The 18,093-nt window shown below is 35.4% G+C and overlaps 1 protein-coding gene across 2 annotated transcripts in view; it reads right to left on the bottom strand.

The window, feature by feature from the left end:
* The window catches only part of GJA3 (gap junction protein alpha 3), a 43,398-nt gene that overhangs the window by 8,677 nt on the left and 16,628 nt on the right, over positions 1-18,093 (bottom strand). For both annotated transcript variants that reach the window (XM_074216248.1, XM_074216249.1), the window contains exon 3: positions 14,350-14,441. The gene's annotated coding sequence lies outside the window, so the exon portion shown is untranslated. The remainder of the gene's footprint in view (positions 1-14,349; positions 14,442-18,093) is intronic.

Raw genomic sequence — 18,093 nt, 5'->3', positions numbered from 1 at the left:
ACAATTTACAAGGAAGTGCAGAGAATACAAAATGATCCCACAGTATTTGTTATGTATTGATTCTTTTAAAAAACCTTTGAATTAATAATAGCCAGAACAAAATATTCCTTAAAAGTTCTCCACCAACAATGGTCTTTCATGTATAAAATCCTTTAAGGATCTTGTCTGTGTGTTTAGCCATTGCAATAACACAGATTGAAGACTTTCTTGGGTCAACTTTTGAGGCAGATTTCACTATTTGAAAAAAAAATTACTGGGAAAATTGGGAATATCTCACATTGCATACCAAGATAGTCAAAATGGGTACATAACCATATAGGATGATATCAGAAATAAATTAGGGGAGTAGAGAAAAATATACCTTTCAAATATATGTATATGGGTAGAACTTATGATCAAACAAGAGATAGAGAGGATCATAAGAAGTGAAATGGATAATTTTGATTGTCGTTATTAGTCTTTTGTTCTTGGAGAGGACTAATGACATCCCAAAGGCAATGTCTTAGCTTGTGGGTGAATCAGATTTAAGTTAGGCAGAGCTGTGTAGCCTCTCTATCTTCTCCAGGGTTACAGGAGTCCAGTGGAGTCTTGACAAAAAATCAAGACAACTTGCTATGGGCCAGGATGCAGTGGGTTACCCTTTTTAAATTAGAATTTTCCAGGCCTCAGTTTGTCTGAGGCTATACCCATTCAATGACTGAGTCCAGGTAAGGATTGAGACAAAAGATAACCCAGTTTACCATCACAAAGTTATGAATCTAGGAGAAAGAAAGACCCACAGAGTTTCTGCCCAAAATAGAAAATAATTTCTAATTCTAAGTCATTAAAGCCTAAACAATGAGTCATAGAACTTTGGGGTGGGACCTATTATTGGTTATTTAATAAAAGCTGGAATGATTTAGGTTTGAAGGCATAGTCAAGTAGCTTCATTTTAATCAAAATGAGTTTTTTAAAATTAAAAAAAATTCTTACTTATTTAGAGTAATGGGGTTAAGAGTGACTTGCCCAAAATCACACAGGTAGCAATTATTGTCTGAGGCTAGATTTGAACTCAGGCCCTCCTGACCTCAGGGCCAGAGCTCTCTCTCTCTATTGAGTCACCTAACTGCCCCCCAAACAAGCTTTTTTAAAACCTGTTTTTTCCAGTTATATTTCAGGAAATCATAAATTAAAAATTTCAAGACAAAAAGTAAATTGTCCTAGTGTTTTGAAAAAATGATTAAAATAATATATAAAATGATTAAAATAATATATCCCTCCAAACTCCAAGATAATTTACAAAATATAAGGACCAAAAATTATATTCCTATAGACAGAGCACCCATATGAGAGGGTTTGTCACCTTAAATAGAGAAAGGAACCTCATGTGGCAAGGAGGGAGGAGGAGGAAGAAATAGCATCACTCTAGTTTGAATTAGCAGAATGGGATCCCTGGAGAGCAACAACTATTCTTCATAGATAGTAATATGGTAAAAATAGTTAATACAAATGTTCTTCTAAAAACAAGGTTCACACTCTTCCCCAAATACACACAGCATCCTTGGGAAGAAGAAACTTAAATTCAGACCAAATTGTAATGAGGCATATATTTAATTTTTAAATACATGAAATCAGAAAAGTTTTACGCAAACAAAACTAATGCAGTCAAAATTGGAAGAAAATAAAAAACAGAAAAAATTTATATCAAATTTCTCTGATAAAGGCCTCATTTATCAAATGGTGGCTGAATCAAATTTAGAAAAAATATGAGTCATTTCCCAGTTGATTAATGATCAGAAAATACAATTAGTTTTTAGAAGAAAACAATGTTATTCACAGTCACAAAAAATGTTCTAAATCACTATTGATTAGAGAACTGTGAATTAAAACAACTGTGAGGTACCACATCACACATAAAGATCATCTAACATGATAGAAAAGAAAATGACAAATGTAGTAGGAGAATGTGGAAAAGTAGAGACATTAATGCATTGTTAGTGTGGTTGTAAACTGGTCCACCTGGAGAGCTATTTAGAATTACATATAAAACTGTACATATTCTTTGACCCAGCAATACTACTACTAAGTATATATTCCAAAAATATCAAAGAAAAAGGCAAAATGCTCATGTGTACAAAAATATTTGTAGTAACTCTTTTCTGTGGTAGAAAGAATTGGAAATCGAAGGTGTACCCATCAGTTGGACTGAATAAGTTGTAGTATATAATTATATACAACAATAACATATATATTGTGTTCTTAGAAATTATGAGCAGGCCACTTTCTTTTCTTTTCTTTTTTTACAATTCTGTAAAGTTTCAGTTTGCTTACATTCACCACATAACTTCTCAGTGTCCTTCAGTTAACTGCAAATTAAATCAGTTCAGACACAATCACATAGTTTGGCTGGAAGAATGTTGTTAAAAAGATGGACTTTCATTAGGAAAACTTTGGGCTACTGATGACACTGGAAAAATCTCCAAAGGCAATGTAGTTTGTCATACTCTAATTCTATTTTTAGTTCATAAGCCTTTAATACAGCAATAGCACTGCTGGTCTGTATCCCCAAAAGATTATTATAAAAGGGAAGACCCACAATTACAAAAATATTTAAAGCAGCTATTTTATAGTGATAAAGAACTGGAAGCTGAGGGGATGCTCATCAATTGTGGGATGGCTGAACAAATTCTGGTATATGAATGTGATGGAATACTATTGTTCTGTGACTGGGTAGACTTCAGAAAAGCTTAGAAAGACTTGCATTAACTGATGAAGAGTGAAGTGAGCAGAACTAGGAGAACATTATACACATTAACAGCAACACTGTGAGATGATCAGCTATGATGGACTCCACTTTTCTCATCAAGGACAATTCTGAGAGACCTGTTATGGAAAATGCCGCCCACATCCAGATAAAGAATTATGAATGCAGACCAAAGCATACCATCTTCACTTTTCAAAACTTTTATATTTTTTCTATCTTTAGTTCTGATACTTCTTTCACAACATGACTAATATGGAAATATGTTAAACACAATTTTACATGTACAACCTTTATCAGATTACTTGCTGTCATGGGGAGAGGAAGAGAAGGTAGAAGACTGTGGACCTCAAAAGCTTACCAAAAATATAAATGTTGAAACTATTTTTGTATGTAATTGGAAAAATAACATTGAAAAATGAAAAAAAAGATATGTGCTAATGGAACAATTCTATAATTGTTTATCATAGTTTTCATGATTGATATCCTTTATTCTTTTAGGTTTTTCCTGTGGGATGGTTAGGTTGAACTCTTTTAAGTGGTTCTTATTTAGGAATGTACTATTCCAAGGTCTGATGCAATTAAGAAGAATATCATCTTCAAACAGGAACTTCTGACCTTATGATATAAGAAATCCCTCCTCCATTTGAATTAAATACTAGATCTCCTCTATGATGGAGGCCAACACTTCGAGTGAAGATTTCTATTTTATATCTCATTGTATTAATACTCAAATCAAATGAAACTATTTCTGTTCTACAAAATCCCTAAAGATATTAAAGCTAAAAATACACTTAGATTTCTGAGTCATTTTGTATATTTCAATGAATCTAGTATGATTTTTGAAAAAGGATGACCAACCTCTTATTTGAGGAGAATCTTCAAAGCAGAATTTTGTTCTGTCAAAAGAAGCTTTTTGTAATCAACAAATACTTTTGTACTTTTAGTCAATTTTTTGACTATAAAGATTGGTTCTTTAGTAGAACTTTTTTGGTGAAAGTCAGCCATTCCCATCGTACCTTCATTATGCATGGCCTTAATAAACATATTGATTATTCTTATAATTTTTTTGTGGAAATAGGAAACTAAGGATAAGGATTGGTAGTTAGTGATATTTTCTTGGTTGCTCTCCTTCCTACCTTCCTCTAGACTTTTGGAATCTTACTCTCTTTCAGGTATTTTAAGGAATACTTCCTCAAAGTCTTCAACATGGTATCTCACCTCCAACATAGACCTCCTTTTATATTCTTGGTCTAATATAGTTGCTTTTCCCATCTTTATTCTATTTAGTCATTTCTAATTCTCACATTGTAATCTAGAACTGTAATGCTAATTTGCTAAAAAAAAACTTTAGATATTTTTTCCATTTTTCATCTTGTTCTTGTTCTCATTAAGTTTCTTCCTCAAAAGTTCTTAGTATGATAAATGTTGAGTTTTCACTAAGATTTCTGTAAACTTGATTTTCCTTCCTCTGTTTCTCATTATTTTTTATGAGACATTCTTTATAATTTTCCAACATCCTCTTCTATAAGATTTTACTAATGAATTTATATTTTAAACTGGTGTTTGCATTGGCTATCAATATCTGCACTTAGCAAACAGGTCAAGAGTTTGCTGACTAAGATGATTTCTAGGCTTCTGAGATCTCCTCATTGTGATTAGTGATTTGCATGGTTTAGACTCTTTAAAAATGACCATAGTCCATGTCTATGTCTGTTCTTTTATCCTTTCCCCATTTTTTCATATCAAGAACTTGGTTAAGTAGGTCAATATATTTTGGCATTTTTATTCTTTCAATATGTCATTGAGTTTGATATTTTTTTCTAAAAAAATATTATCTATACACAAAGATTCAGAAATGACTGCCACACATTGATAATAAGTTGTTTCCTGTCAAAATATATTCAATTTCATTTTTGTGATGTTATCTGGTAGTTGCCATATCCAGTAGCTATGGATTCATTTCTTGAAGGAAGTGATTGTTTAAGGCTTCAAGGTAGTCTTCAAGTCTTTGTAGTATTCACCTTTCTATGTAGCTGTAACTTTTTTTAACGTAATCTGATTTAGTATACACAGAAATTGTCAAGACTACTATAATTTAGTTCCTCTAGTATAATATGTCCAATAACTGGTCACTGGATAAAGATTTCTCATATCTAAAACATTTAATTAATATTTATAGCCTAAAAATGATGTCATTTTTAGCACTCTTTACTACACTTTCCACATTCTAGTTATCTTGTTAAAAGAAAACAGTACAGCATGACTTATGTTAATGAACATATCACCTGTCTCACTGTGATCACTTTTCTAAATTTCACTATTACTTTAATAAAATATTTTAAGATTTCACCAAAGATAATGAAATTCACTAACTTATGATTTATAGACACTATTCTCTTCCCTTTTGTTTTGAAAATTGAGATAAATATGTTCTTCTCAAGTCCGTCTGTGGTACAAATTTCACTGTACAGAGACAATGACTCACAGCAATCAAATTTTCCTTTTATAGTATGTTGACATTGTCTGATTCTGGTGACTGAAATTTATCAAGGATACAAGATATTCTCTCTCTTATCTTCAATTACAACTTCTTGTTATTTTTTTCAGTTCTATTCAGCTTTTTTTTTTAGTTTTTTTTTTTGGCAAGGCAATGGGGTTAAGTGGCTTGCCCGAAGCCACACGGCTAGGTAATTATGAAGTGTCTGAGACCAGATTTGAACCCAGGTACTCCTGACTCCAGGGCCGGTGCTTTATCTGCTGCGCCACCTAGCCGCCCCTCCTCTATTCAGTTTTAAAGATCATTCCTCTTAGCAAAGAAAAGTGCACAGGTAAAGGGCTAAGTATCTTCAATTTCTATTAGCCATTATTACTGTTCAGTCCACTGCAGGCACTAGTTCTTTATCCTTTTTTTTTTAATCATCTTCTTTCCCCTGATATTGTTAACAAATAGATTATTTGTTGTTCTTCTTAGCTTTCATTACCAATCCATATGGAATAAGGATTCTTTTATTTACTCTAAGTTTCCTAAAATCTCCCGTTTGTGAATAACTTTGTGATAATTGCTTTAGCTGTGGAAAGCTGCAGAACTCTCTAAAGGAGATTGACAATAACTCTCATGAATTCTGCTTAACAATCCACACAGGAAACACTAAATGATGAAGAATGCATATTGTTCAGACTAGGAAATTCATTGAAATGGTCAAACTAGGGGCAGCTAGGTGGCGCAGCGGATAGAGGACCGGCCCTGGAGTCAGAGTACCTGAATTCAAATCTGATCTCAGACACTTAATAATTACCTAGCCGTGTGGCCTTGGGCAAGCCACTTAACCCCATTGCCTTGCAAAAAAAAAAAAAAAGAAATGGTTAAACTATAGAGTTGGTCCAATAGCTATGTTGGATAGACACTTAACACAAGCAATGAGTTGATTCCAACAAAGTATTACTGATTGCATCAAAGAAATTGTAGAGTGTTTTCAATAATTACAGCTTCTCCCTGACCACTCCCTCAAATATATGTGTGTGTGTGTGTGTGTGTGTGTGGAGAGAGTTTATACCAAGAGCCCTAGAGCCCTCTCTTCTCCTTCTTCTCATCTCATGTTCCTCTAACATCATCTTCTATTATCTCCTCTATTAATTCCTCCTTCATTCTAGTCAATCTTTAATAGAAAAGTGGCCTTATTGGCTAGGACAAACTTCATATATACCTATTTGATTGCAACCCTTCCAGTCTTGTCCAACAGATTTCCAGTTTTCCTTTTCCCACTTCCTTTTCCTTTCAACCCCCATCGTCATGCTCCTCTATCGTAAATCTTTCCCTATCCACTGGTTCATTCCTAGCTACATAAAAATACAGCCAGTCTCTGAGGATATCTTTCATAGAAAAAACCCCATATTCAATTCTAACATTTCTACTACTTATAATTCTATACTTATCCTTTCTTTTTCTGCTAAACTCAGAGAAAAAGTCATCTATACTCAATGCCCTTCTTTCTTATCTTCTCATCCTACAAACTCATTCTAATTTGATTTCTGATTTCATTCAAATGAATGTTCTCTCCAAAATTACCAATGAGTTCTTAATTGTCAAATCTGATAGTACTTTTTCTCAGCCCTTTTCTTTTTATCTTTGTCAAAATTTTATTATTTTTTATCAATTTCCCCTAATGAATATTCTTTCCCCCATGATTTTTGTGACATTGCTCTTCCTGAATTCTTCTCCTATGTGTCTAAATGCTCTCAGTTGTTTCTTGGAGCTTTATTTTAGTATTATCTCCTAAAAGTGAGTTTGTCAAGGCTCTATCCTGAGCTCTTTTTCCTCTTCACTACCTTTTCTAGTGATGATTTCATTAGTTCCCATGGATTGAATTATCTTTATGATGCTGACTTTCAAGACCTTCCAGTCCTAGTCTCTCTTTTAAACTTTTATACCATATTTTCAACTACTTATTATACTTTTAGAATTGGATTATTTCAAAAGTATCTCAAACTCAACTTGTTCAAAACAGAATCCATCATCTCTCCCCATCAACTAACCTTTCCTTCTTTCAAACTTCCCTATCACTGTTGAGGATAACATTATTTTCTGTTTTCTAGGTTTGTAACCTCCTCAGCAAATTTGTTGACTTTTCCTGCTCACTCACCCCATATATATCCAGTCAGTTGCCCAATCTTGCCATATCTATAGCCATACTCTCCTACATGTGTCCCATTCTCTTTGCTCACATAGCCACTACCCAAGTTCAAACTTTCATCACCTTTTGTGTGGATTATTGCAATCACCTTCTAATTAGTCTCCTTCTTTCAAATCCATCTTTCCCTCTAGTCTATCCTCCATCCAGCTGGTAAAATAATTTTCTTACCATGCAGGTTTACTCATGTCACTTCATTATTTAATTAAACTCTAGTGGCTCTCTATTATCTCCAGGATATCATCCCCTTTTTTGCATTAAAACATCTTCACAATCTGGCCCCTTCCTACCTTTCCAGTCTTTTTTACATTTGTGCTGTTGTTGAGTTGTTTCAGTCATATCTGACTCTTTGTGACCCCCCATTTAGGGTTTTCTTGCCAAAGATGCTGGAATGGTTTGTCATTTCCTTCTCCAGATCATTTTATAAATAAAGAAACTGGGAGAAACAGGGTTAAGTGATTTACCCAGGGTCACAAAGTTAGTAAGTTTATGAGATCACATTTGAATTCAGGTCTCCCAGACTTCAGGGTCAGTACTATGTTATCCAGCCTCCTCTTTACATTTTATTCCCATTTATTTACTCTACTGTCCAGTGATACTGACTACACATCATTCTTCACACAAAATACTTCATTTCTTGTTCTGTATCCTGCACTTGCTTTCCTCTGTGCCTTAGAATGTTCTTCTTCATCATTTATGACTCTTGACTTCATCATCTCTGACTTCTTTCAAGATTCAGTTCAAATGCTATCTTCTACAGGGGGTCTTCTAGGACTCCCCACCCACCCCAACCAAGTTATTTGATCCTTGCCCTCTAAGGGTACCTTTGGTCTACTCTGTATGTATGGTGTATATACCTACTTATTTATATATTATTTCCCCCATGAGAATGTGATCTCCTTGAGAGCAATGGCTGGTTTGGGGTTTTTGTCTATCTTTGTATCATTAGCACTCAGCATAAGGCTTAGGACATTAATACATGCTTGCTGATTGATTCATTTCACATTCCATTCACATTAAAAGTACAAATCATGGAATGTCACATTCTTCAAAAAATTAAAATTTCAGGTTGTCCAAAGAGCAATGGTGTGAAGCATGATGGATGGATGTTACAGCATACCATGAAAGATGAACTACATGCAAGAAATAGAGTTAAAGATAAATTAATGACATATAAGAAGAGAAAAGGTCAAAGAATATGATGTAAAAGAGTGAAGACAACAAAAGGCCAGCCCACATACTGCACTAGTACATTTAAGAGATCTAGAAGTTTTCTCTCTTTCTCTCTCTCTCCTAGGTCATGAAGAAATTCCAAATGGAGAAATTTTAGGGAGGAAATAGTCTCAGTCTCAGGACCAACTGTATAGGCATTAATAATTTCAAAGTTTCTCCAAAATGAATATATAAAGATCAAACATGTTTAGTGATTCAATGAGATAATTTTTATAAAACACAACATAGGGCCTAATATAGAGGGAACCTGATAAATGTTTATTCCTTTCCTTGCTTCCCTAGTAGGATACATTTGTTATAAGTATACATAGGATAATTTAGATATTCATTAAAATCCTCAGAAATGCTGGAACAGACCCAGGTCATCTGTCCGTAACAGTCACTCAAGAGTTTGGCTTCCTGCCCTCATATCCTCAGGGGGCATATAGGACTCTGAATGGTCAGGATGAAGAGAAAATCCCTAGGCTCTTGCACTCTGAATGACCCAAACTTGAGTTTTAATATCCTTTGGGAGGCTTGGATGGAAAAATACTAGCAGTGTCCTCATGACCTGACAAAGGATCCATTTTATTTTCTAAGATGGTCTTGTGTAAGGCACCTCAAGGGTCTTAGGGGCTGGGAGAAACTTAAGATACAAAATCTTATCCCTGGGAGCTATAGTAGTTCCAGGAAATAAATGGTCCACACCTGCCACATTGGCGTTTATATACTACTAGTTCTCCATAGTCATGAACAACTATTACAAAAGATGAGAAAGTTGGTCTGGATTTTAATTTAGACCACTAATTGTAGCAAGAATCCATATATCAGGAGATCACAGATTCATAGAAATGTGTGTACGGTATGTGTATGTCAGCATGCTGGGGATTCAATGTCAAAAAGAAACAAACTTCTCAAGGAGTTTTCATTCTATAGAGGGGACATAGAAAGTGTGCTGATAAGTAATCACAAAGATTTGAAGAAGAGGAGGACTGTAATCAATAACTGGGGATAAAGAAGGAGTTGGTACTTGAGCTGAACCTTGAGGGAGTAAAAAGATTCTGCAAAGTAAAGCTGATGATGGAGGATATAGGGAAAGCCTAAGTGAACATGGGCATATGAGATGGAAATTCAGTAGTTCAGCTTGACTGGAAGTTTGGCTAGTATGGAGAGTAATGTCAAACAAGGATGGAAATTTAAGTTAAAGTCAGATTGAAGAGGGATTTTAAATGCCAGGCTAAGGATACTTAAAATAAAATAGAGAATCATTGGAGATTTTTGACAAGGGAATTGACTTGATCAATTTATGAAAATTGTAATGACTTCTAGATGAAGGATGGATTGAAATTGAAATTGTGGATTTGGGACTAGCTGCTAAACAACTTACTTTCATCAGATTCTTGTTTTTAAAACCTAGTAGAAGCATAATCAAAAAGGAAAGAAAATTTACTGAAGCAAATGCTCTCAAATGCTATGAAAAAAATCCTATCCAGAATCCTTCAGGATCAACCACTGCCTAACCTGTCAAATATAGTCTCTCTAAAATGAAATGAATTTTTTTAGATTGTGACATACCACAACATATAGAAGAGAAGTTCAGAGAATAAAATAATGTATTTGTCAAGGACAGTCATCATGGCATAGTAGATAAAGAGCTGATATTGGAGCATTTAACACATATTGACTGTGTGACTCTCTCAATGTTTAGAAAGAAGACTCTCACTTGTGGAAAAGAAGCCAACATGTATTGGAAAGAGTTTCCTCACCCCAAAGTTCTATATATTAATGACATTACAGGTCTAGTCTATATCCCAATATCAAGTTTACAAATCACTTGACCTGGATATTAGAAGCCACTAAGAGAATATGGTTGACTTGAGGAAAAATCATTAAGATGTAATAATGGTGAATCCTGGTTGGTCTTTTGATGGAGCTGTATGACCTGTTCTTCATCAGTAATGGAAAGGAAGAGAGTAAGGAGGACCTGAGTTCAAATCTAGCCTCAGACACTTAGCTGTGTGTCCCTGGACAAGTCACATAGCCCTGACTCTCTAAAAAAAGAAAAAAGGAAAAAAAGAAAGAAAAGGAGATAAAGGATTCTGGACTTTGCTTTTCAGGGGAAGAATAATGATTTACCCCGAGATTTCTCAGCTCATGTGTCATCCTGTAGCAACCCACCCCAAATCTAACCAATGTCCAGAGGTGATTCCAACTTGAAATCTAACTAGTCAATTCTTCAACCTCAATGAGAAAGTAAAAAAAAAAACTTTCAAAGAGAAAGTTTGGAGAAGGAATTAATTTAATTAAAAAATGTGAGAATATTCTTTGGGAAGGTAGCAAAAACTATTGAACTATCAAAGAATCGAAATGCAGACCAAAATTAAAATATATAGAGGTAAACTATTATTTATATTACTGTTATTTTTATTTGTTATTCATTTTAGTTTTGTCCAATTTCATGACTCCATTTGGGATTTTCTTGGCAAAAATATTGGAGTGGTTTGTGATTCCCCTTCTCCAGTTCATTTTACAGATGAAGAAACTAAGGCAAATAGGGTTAAGTTGTTTACCCAGGATCACATAGTTAGTAAATGTCTGAGGTCAGATTTAAACGTAGGAAAATGAATATTTCTGACTCTTGGCTTGGCACTCTATCCACTGTGCCACTTAGTTGTCCATTTAAGTGGATAAAAGAAACATTTCATAGGATCATAACCAAGCTGGAACTTAGAGGCCCCTGATGGCACAGTGATTAGAGTGTTGGATTTGGACTCAGGAAGATCTAGGCTCAAATTCAGCCTCATCTACTAGCTGAATGATCCTGGAAAAATCACTCAACCTCAACTCAGTTCCTACATGATAAAACAATAGCAACTACCTTGCAGGGTTTTGTGAAGATCAATTGCAAAAGTATTTGTAAAAAAAACAAACAAACAGTGTTTAGCACAGAGTCCAGCAAATAGGAGACACTATGTGAATTCCTTTCCCCATTGAGTCCAATTGTTTCATTTTACAGATGAGGACATTGAAGCACAGAGAGCTTAAATAACTTTCACAGGGTCACACAGTTAGTGTCTAAGGTGGAACTTGAATGCTAGTCTCTCTGACTCCAATTTCAGAGTCCCATCCTCTAAATACTTATTGACTTGTTGAATGACTAACTATCCTAGGGGATGCAAAGATAAAACTACAGTTCTTACCTATGAACTATCTATAATCGACTCAAGGGAAATGTTGCATAGGAAAACAAGAAAGATACAAAGTGTGAAAAATAGTGTAAAAAATTTGAGGAGAGATAATTTGCTACTAGGAAGAGAAGAGAACTGATGCAGTAAAATCTAAATAGGTCAATCTGCAGCATTTTAATTAGCAGGCTTGGACAGGGGGAAAGCAGCATAATTTGGGCCCTTCAAATCTGCTTTATACTTCATGTTAAGTAAAGAAGGCCAGAATAAAATTAAGAGGGGCAACTAGGTGGTGCAGTGGATAGAGCATCGGCCCTGGAGTCAGGGGGAGCTGAGTTCAAATCCAAGCCTCAGACACTTAATAATTACTTAGCTGTGTGACCTTGGATAAGTCACTTAACCCCCTTGCCTTGCAAAAACAACAAAAAAAAGAAAATTAATACAAATTCAGGTCAGAAATTACTAATATTTCTCATAGATCAGTGCTATTAACAGTACCCTGTTAGTATGCAATTTTAATAAATTATTCTGATTGTGGTACATTCTTTGGCCCTCTAAATTTCAAAGCTCTGGGGAAAAGTTGTCCTGCCCTGGTTGTAGGTTTAGCAGCTTATATGACTGCACAAAGGTAGGACAATGTAGGACAAAATCAAGAGACATTTTTAGTAGGGAGGCAATATCAACCAATTCACCTAACATGTATTAAGTGCCTACTATTAAGGGACAGGTATTAAGGATACAAAGATGTACGTAGATCTATTTCTACAACATCCCCTCCACCCCAGGTTACTGGAGACCAATTAGTGGTTGCTGATCATCCCAGCAAGGAACATCCCCCCAGGAGAAAATCAGAGTACACCTCTAGTTCCACTGTAGGTGCCCCATTCTGTCAAATCAGGACCCCCCCCCCATTGCCTATGCTACACTTTCCTCCTAGTTAAATATTTGTTGTCCAAGCAAATAAAGCTGGAGTGCTACTGCACATTTGTCCATATCCTCAATTCTAGACAGTTCTCTGGAGTCCTAGGGAGGAGACTCAAACACTCTATTTGAGTGCTTCCCCTAGTGCCTTTCATTAAAAAAAAAGTCCACACAATATAATTCTTAATGGTCTCCTGAGTGCTATGCAAAGGGCTAAGTAAAATCCATTCGGTATAGTTCTTATATTCTTACTCTCCAGATTAATAATCTTTTTGTGAGGACCCAAAAATTGGAGATTAATTTACCCCAAATACAGAGTAATGCAGATTTTAAGCAAGTTCTCACAGATTACCACTTTGAAGTTGGTGAGGGTTCTCTCCTAATTCAACATAATTAGGAAGAAAGTAAAATGAAAATAACACAAGACATTAACAATAGCAAAAAAAGAAATTAAGAAAACCCCCTGCCCCTATTTTTCATACCTGGGTGGGGGGAAGTCTCAACCCAGATAAGTTCCCAAAGCATGTAGGATAACCTGGGGTTGACTGGAAATAAATCCTTTGTCATCAGGTGGGAAACCAATCTGTCTTACATGAAAATTTTTCTTCAGCATATGAGGTTCTTCCAGCATATAATAGAATTTAGATTCCCAGTGTATCCTTGCCAAATGAGGTCCAGATGAAAATTTCTTTTTTCTTTTTTTTTTTTTTTTAAGGTTTTTGCAAGGAAAATGGGGTTAAGTAGCTTGCCCAAGGCCACACAGCTATGTAATTAAGTGTGAGGCCGCATTTGAACTCAGGTATTCCTGACTCCAGGGCCGGTGCTCTACCCACTGCGCCACCTAGCCACTCCTCAGATGAAAATTTCTTCAATGAATCCTTGAAAATGCATTAGATCACTGTATGACATCGGACATCAAAATGAAGGGCAACTAGGTGGCACAGTGAATAGAGCACTGGCCTTGGAGTCTGGAGGATTGGAGTTTAAATTCAACCTCAGAAACTTATTAGCTGGGTGGCCTTGGGCAAGTCATTTAAACCTGATTGCCTTGCATCCAGGCCTATCTCCAATCATCTTGATTCTTATCTGACCACTGGATCTTAGCTGACTCTAGAGGAGAAAGTGAGGCTGGTGACTTAGCACAGCACCCCCTCACTCAAATCCAATTCATGTGCTTGTCATGGTGTCACATCCCTGATGTCATGAATGAGGGACAAAACCCCCGCCAAAACAAAAAACAGAATTCACTTAGGACAAATTTGCTAGTTCCAAAAGAATCAACCCAAATCAAGAGTCCCCAGAATATATGAAGCTCTCTAAAAACATCTAAATTCTCTGATTCAATTAAAAATCAACCCTTAATATTCTGTCAGAGACCCCAGGATGTGTATTGTGACCTGGGTGACACTAAGAAGGGAACAGGTTTTGGGATCACGTGGATGAATTCCACAATCCTTCTTATTGATTTTGGAAAGGTAAGCTTCATTCACTAGAGTCCAGCCTCCCAGATTCTGCCCCTCCTATCATCATACCTCCAAAAGAACTCCTCAGTCGCTAGAGATCAATCAGGTGTTATTTCATCCCAGCAAAGCACACATACCTCAGTAAGAAGCAAGGGTGCCTTGGATCATCCTTTCCACAGCAAAAATGAGAGTCCTTGCCTTTGAGCAACTTGAATTCTATTTACACAACCTGGATAAACATAAGAAAATATAAAATGTGTACAAAATATATATACAGTTATTTTTTTGTGGGGAGAGGGGAAGAGAAAACAGCAGCTGGGAGAGAGAGCCATGTCAAAAGCACTGCATATTTGGAGTCTTGAAACAAGTAAGAGGTGGCAGCCAGAAAAGAGAACATTTATGGCATTAGAGGATACCTTGCAAAATTTATAGAGATGGAATATCTCTTATGAGGACTGATAAGGAAGCTGGCTTGGCTGGATAATAAGAGTATGGAAAAGGAGAGTAGAGTATATCTGCTAAGTGTGACATGGATAGGTCCATTGTTTAAAAATATAAATTTGGCAATCCCACAGAAGATGGATTAGGAAGAAAAAATACTGAAGGAAATTAGGAAGTATTGCAGTAGGTCAGCAGAGAGGCAATGAGGGTCTGAACCAGGGTTAGAAGTTGAGATAGAGTTAGGGAGCTAACAGGATTGAAGACTGGCAGACTTCAATTACAAGACAAAAAAAAGGTACATTATCAGGAAAGGGCGTTTTGGGGAGTAGCAGTAAATTAGGGATGAGGCAAGAATAAAGTGAAAAGGTTTTAAGATATATGAAAAGGTCTTTGGAACTAAGTTATAGCTTATATATTGTAGGTGCTTCATGAAATTTTATATGATACATTTTTTATTGTTGTTCATTCATTTCAATCATGTCTGACTTTTCATGACCCCATTTGTGGTTTTTGTGGTAAAGATTCTAAAGTGGGTTGCCATATCCTTTTCCATCTCATCTTTTAGATGAGAACTGCTATAAACATGCCTAGGATCATATAGTTAATAAGTGTCTGAGGGTGGATTTGAAGTTGGGAAAATAAGTCTTTCTAACAACAGGTCTAGCCCTCTAACCACCACACCACCCAGTTGCCCTTGAAATAAAATTTAATGTTTAATAAATGTTTTGATAATTAAACAACTAAAAGGTTAAAAATTGGGATTGTTGTGTGTCCTTTGTTCTTGAAGAAGACCATGACACCAGGGAAATCACACCATTACAATACAAGGGAGTTGGATTTAAGTGAGGGTGTGCTGTGCAAAGTCACCAATATCACTTTCTCCTCCAGGGTTAGTGGCCAGATAGTGATCAGGACAACTGGAGATGGCCCTGGATGCAGTGGGAGACTTTTTTTTTGAGACTTTTGTTTTTTAAAGCTAGGTCCTTCCCAGATCACAGTTTGATGAGGAAATGCCCATTCAATCATTAAGGTTAAGTAAGAGAAAGATGAGCCAAAGAGGCCAAGAATGACCACCTTCAAAAAAAGAAGAAAAAAAAATTGTCCAGATGGCTCTGGAGGAGAAAGTGAAACTGATGACTTTTTATAATACCTCCTCACTTAAATTCAACTCACTTGCATGTCATGGTATTACCTTCCTGTGTTATGATCTTCTTCAAGAATGAAGTTAAACAGGGCAGTTAGGTGGCACAGTGGATAGAGTACTGGCCCTGGAATCAGAAGTACTTGGGTTCAAATATGGCCTCAGAGATTTAATAATTGCCTAGCTGTGTGACCTTGGGCAAGTCACTTAATCCCATTACCTTAAATAAATTTTTAAAAAAAGAATGAAGTTAAGACAAAAACAAAAATAATATGGAGTAGGGTTGTACTTAGGTACTTGAAAAGAGAAAAGAAAGGCTTAAATAGAAATTATTATGTTTTAAAAGAATGGAGAAAATAATTTGTATTCAACTCCCCCTCCCCCCATATTATCTCTCTATCTAATCAGGAATTCATTAAAGTCAAAATTACTCTTAAGCCTGTCCAAACAGCATCATGTCTCCTATGCTAGATCATTGAAACCTCTAAAGGGTTATCAGCCACTACACACTCAGATTTTTGTGAGGATTCCTTATCTACTAAGTTTAGTTAGCTTAGATTATATTTCATATTAAATTTAAAGTCAGATAAATTTTATTTCAATTAAAATAATTAATAATCAAATGATTAATTAATAAACTGAGTTTAAATTAATTGGCTCTCTCCACATAGATTTGTTCTAGCTTCTTCCTCTCTAGAAGAGTCCATTTCCAGTTCTATCTTTGAACTTTTTTTAAAATTTTGAACTTAATATAGTTTTAAAATCATATTAAGGAATTAGGAGCTTTTGTTCAGTTTTTTTTGAATTATATGTTGGTGTTTGTAGAGCTGTATCAAGGGTGTTCAAGAGCCAGCTTATATAAGAGCCCAATGTTAAATTCTCAGTGTGAGCATTTACACCTTAGAAATCATTCAAATGATACAAAATCAAGACTTGGCTTATTGTTATCTTGATGATCTAGCCTTGGGAAAGTGATGGAGAAAATGTTAATTATGCAGATTACACTTAACAGTATGTCTTGTGTATATTGATTTCAACACATCTCTCCTATTACCTTACACATCCACTTATAGCAGGAGTAACTTGAATATATCCATGGATCCACAGAGAGATGCACAAATTACCTTGATGAGCTGAAGAAGTCTTAGATCATGCAATGAGCCCGACAACCTTTGTTCTCTCACTAAAATTTTTGCTTTGTGGTTTTTTTGAAGAAACATTTATGAGAAACTCTTTAGTGGAGAATATGTCTTACCAGTAAAATTGTATTCTTTTCTTTCTTCCCTTGTGCTCTTCTTCTTTTTTTTTTAAGTTTTTGCAAGGGAAATGGGGTTAAGTGGCTTGCCCAAGGCCACACAGCTAGGTAATTATTAAGTGTCTGAGGCCGAATTTGAACCCAGGTACTCCTGAATCCAGGGCCAGTACTCTATCCACTGTGCCACCTAGCTGCCCCATGTGCTCTTCTTTTTAAAAAGATTTTCATGTATTTTTAAGATTTAATTTATGGGATAAACCATGTATTTCCAGAACATAGTTTAATAAAAAAAAAAGATGATCACACATAAAACTGCAAATCTAATAGGTACAACTGTTATTCCTTTTAAATTTATAATAAAGGTATCATGTAAATTTTTTTCTTTTCTCTTCTCTCTCCCTCCAGATGGTTACCAATAGACAAAAATATATGTATATGTAGAAGATGTAAAATCTTTCTATCCCTATTTCTATTTACCAATTCTTTCTCTGGATACAGATAGCATCTTCTTTCATATGTCCTTTATAGTTAATTTGGGTATTTATAATAGTCAAAATGACTTTTTTTTTGCTCAGTCATCCTTAAAATAATATTGTTACTGGTATATAAACATCCTCTTGGCACTGCTCGTTTCATGACTCATTATTTCATGCAAGTCTATCTATGTTTTTTTTTTAGATTTTTTTTTCAAGGCAATGGGTTTAAGTGGCTTGCCCAAGGCCACACAGCTAGGTAATTATTAAGTGTCTGAGGTCGGATTTGAACCCAGGTACTCCTGACTCCAAGGCCGGTGCTCTGTCCACTGTGCCACCTAGCTGCCCCTATCTATGTTTTTCTAAGATCATCAAGTTTGCTCTTTGTAAAAGAGATGTAGCCTAGCATTTGCTCTGTAATCTAGATTGTCTTTAATTTTTGCAACTTTCTTCAAAATGGGGAAGAGCTTGAATTTAATAATTTATCAAAATGAATAATTAAAAACTGAAATTTCCTTATAGCACTATTTACTTCTACTAGTACTACTTCTCTATACTACTACCACTTGTA

The sequence above is a fragment of the Macrotis lagotis genome, chromosome 1, assembly GCF_037893015.1.
Source record: "Macrotis lagotis isolate mMagLag1 chromosome 1, bilby.v1.9.chrom.fasta, whole genome shotgun sequence".
Taxonomy (NCBI): domain Eukaryota; kingdom Metazoa; phylum Chordata; class Mammalia; order Peramelemorphia; family Peramelidae; genus Macrotis; species Macrotis lagotis.
The sequence above is the reverse complement of the archived record's forward strand: the minus strand, read 5'-3'. Positions and strand labels throughout refer to the sequence as shown.